This window comes from Nyctereutes procyonoides, unplaced genomic scaffold, assembly GCF_905146905.1.
Source record: "Nyctereutes procyonoides isolate TBG_1078 unplaced genomic scaffold, NYPRO_anot_genome, whole genome shotgun sequence".
Taxonomy (NCBI): Eukaryota; Metazoa; Chordata; class Mammalia; order Carnivora; family Canidae; genus Nyctereutes; species Nyctereutes procyonoides.
Genome location: NW_026575136.1, coordinates 5,946,911 through 5,950,580, shown reverse-complemented (window position 1 = coordinate 5,950,580; position 3,670 = coordinate 5,946,911). Strand labels below are relative to the sequence as shown.

The following is a 3,670-nucleotide window of genomic DNA, read 5'->3' as shown; positions in this document are numbered from 1 at the left end:
CATATTGGTTTACAGCTGCTTTATTTTAAGAAGGGAGCCTTAAAAAGTGGAGTATGTGAACATTGAAACAATCGTGGGTCTTCAAAATCTTTTCATGCAGGGGTACATTTAAAGGACTGCAGGCCCTATGGTGAGGAGAAGAGATGAAATGGGAAGCCACTCCAGTTTCTGCTCATTTTGATTATTGAAATGGGAGAGATACTTGATTGAGCTATATCAATTCCTTGAAAGCATGAATTATTCTGAGTTTTACATTGATATCTTTCATCAAATCAATTTTAAATATTAATAGCTCAATAATCACTGGATGGATAGATAGAAGAATGTGTTTAGAGTAGATGGATTCTAAGTAAACAATGAGTAAAAGCCTATTCTCTACCTCTAAATGTAGAAACTAGTTTGTGAACAAATTTCTACTGAGCTAAAAAAGTTTTTAAGGCTGGTTCTCAAGTATATTTTGATAGGTAAACAATTGTGGTCATTGAATTGTAGGCAGAATTATATGACTAAAATTAATTTGCAAGGTAGCAGTTTTGTGTTGTTTAGTTTTGTTTCAAAACATAACTTCTGTTGCTGAAATTTACTCAGAGGATTAAAGTGAGAAAACTTTATAGAGTCCAAAGTAGCTTCATAAGATGTGAAAAAGGTGTCACCAGAGTTTTCCTAAATGTTGAGTATTATTCATTTATTTACTTAGTCAACAAAGTTTATATGAACTTATTTACACTAGCCTCTATTCATACAACAATTTTTAAAAACCTATTGTCTTCTAGGTACATTTCATTTTAAAGTGATTTTGTAACTGAATAATTATGGGAAACTGGGATTTGCTGGGATAAAATTTGGAATGAAGGACACATCAAAGTTTGCTAGGACAGGTCAGCCAATGTTTCCCCGAGGAAAGACAACATTTAAATGAAGACCTTGACCACAAGGAGTTGGTGTTCACCAGACAGACAATTGAAAATAAGAATTCCAGCCAGGAGTGGTGTTAAGGAGTAATTGTTACTTTCTCACTGTGATGGAAATGCCATGATTCCTGGGAACTGACAAGAAATTTGAGCTTTCAGGAACACAAGACCAATGGAGAAGAGGAAAACAAGGGTCCAAATGCAGTAAAAAGCTAAATGAACAGATTGTGGAAGGCTTTGCTCAGTTTTATTTATGCTAGTAAAAAGGCAATGAATGATTTTATTTATGAGAGTAAATAAGAACATGGTCAGATCTCTGTTTCGGAAAGATAAAACAGTGCAAGAGTAGTGTCAGATCACATGAGCAAAGAATCTTTTCAGAAAGCTCTTAAAACAGTACACGTGAAGAATGCTGAGGCTGAATCAAGGCAGGATAAACATGTTTATTTCAATTGCTCTTGTTCTCAATAAAAATGAGAAGTTAGGGGAGATATGAAAGCTTTTGCATTGTGTCTCTCCTAAGTAGGCAAAGTATGACATTCACACTAAAGAATAATTAAACCAGGGATCCCTGGGTGGCTCAGCGGTTTAGCACCTGCCTTCAGCTCAAGGCGTGATCCTGGAGTCCTCAGATTGAGTCCCACGTTGGGCTCCCTGCATGGAGCCTGCTTCTCCCTCTGCCTGTGTCTCTGCCTTTCTCTCTCTCTCTCTCTGTCTCTCTCTCTCTGTGTGTGTTTGTGTCTCTCATGAGTGAATAAATAAAATCTTTAAAAAAAAAGAATAATTAAGCTACAGTCTTCCATTTTAATTATGCCGATGTGGAAGCCAGGTTCTTCTACTACATTAGTGATATTGGGCCCCAGATATATCTCTATTTTACAAAAGAATGAAAATCAGCAATTCAACTTTTCTAAAGCTGATGTGCTCAATGCCCTTATTATGGAAGAGTGGGGCACCTAATTACATTGATCAAAACAGATACAGTTTCTCTCCTCAGAGATCAGTCAGTACACCTTGACGAGGTAATAACACCTTTTTGTTCCTATTGCCTTTTTCCTCACTAGGTTGGGTTCCTTTGTTTCTGCCAATTCCAGGTGCTCATTCCATGTAGCTCAGCATTGGTCTTATTTCTCAAAGTGTTTCCAAAGTTTCTGAACAATCTTTAAAGTTTTTGTAATTCTTAATCTTCCCTATCCATCCCCAAATATTCTAATTTTCATGATTATCAGTAATTCAGGATATATCTTTCTTTGCACAGATTTTACAAGACATAAAAGAGTTCTTAGTAAGAACTCTTGGCTTAGTCAACGAGTATTTGTGCTGCCCCTCATTCTTTGGTAAAATATCATTTTTGATGTTTAGCATTTATGGACTGCCCATAAAACTTATCAGGAAGGGAAGAATCTCTGAATTTATTGCCCATTCTTACTTTAAAATTGCTATCAATGAAATGAAGTCTTAACTACTAGATTCAGTGCTACCTAATTACCCATTTCTTCATTTTATAACTTTACTACATGTAATTTTATTAATGGAAATTGAAGATATCTTAATTATAATACAACATTTAGAAATGACTATTTTTATATGAAGTAAGCTGAGAATTATAAAAGCATATCAATATATATATTAGTTAACACCCTGCTTATTGTGAATACCATAGTAGATGATGGGCATTTATAGATTTATATATATTTTTTATACTTTTTTTTATTCTATGGAGATAATCCACAAATTCCTCCATAATTAACATTTTCCAAAAATTCTTTGTTTGCTCAATATTTACTTCTATAATCACACTGAGTCAGCGACCCTCAGCATGGAAATATGGTTTCAAATATATGATATCATCTTATTACTTTCTCATTATTATTATTTTTTAACTAAAAGATAGTTGACACAATGTTACATTAGTTTCAGGTATACAACACAGTAAAGTCTAAAAAATTTGGAACACTTCACAAATTTGCATGTCATCCTTGGGCACCATGCTAATCTCTGTATCATTCCAATTTTAGAACATGTACTGCCAAACTGAGCACTACTTTCTCATTATTTACTATAAATATGGTGATAGATTTTCTACATGGAAAGTATTCCAAGAAAAGAGAACATGTTATATGATGTTGAAAGACCCTTAAATAACAAAGACATAAAATGATATACCACAATGAATTGGACAATCAAAATGGGAAATGGCAGAAAAGGAAACAAGTGTACAAGTAGAAGAGAAGACAGGACTAGAACAATTATCAGGTAATATATATTTTCTGAGGCCCTGGCAACAGCATTTTCTATCACTTTATAAGCTAGTTTTTCATTATAGCAAAGATTTTCTGAAAAACCTCATTGCTTCTTTAGAAAAGCATTAAAATATTTAAATAATAGATATTTCATTGGTTAATGTCCAATATTTCCATATAAATACAAAAATATATATGTATATTTTAAAGATTTATTTATTCATGAGAGACAAAGACTGAGAGAAAGAGACAGAGACAAAGGCAGAGAGGGAGAAGCAGGTGCCTCGCAGGGAGCCTGATGCGGGACTCCATCCCAGATCCCAGGATCACGACCTGAGCCCAAGACAGGCACCCAACCGCTGAGCCACCCAGGCGTCCCCCAAAAATATTTTTAAACTTAATTGCTTCATCTATAAATATTTTGCTTCTAACAGTTGTAGCAACCCAAATACCTACTATTTGAATGTTAATAGATCAAATAAGAATTAACATTTTATTTATTTTCCTGGGTATTTA

At 34.1% G+C, this 3,670-nt stretch overlaps 1 pseudogene; it reads right to left on the bottom strand.

Moving 5' to 3' along the window:
• Window positions 1-2,853: 2,853 nt before the first annotated feature.
• LOC129495628 (U6 spliceosomal RNA) lies at window positions 2,854-2,953 on the bottom strand (annotated as a pseudogene).
• Window positions 2,954-3,670: the final 717 nt, after the last annotated feature.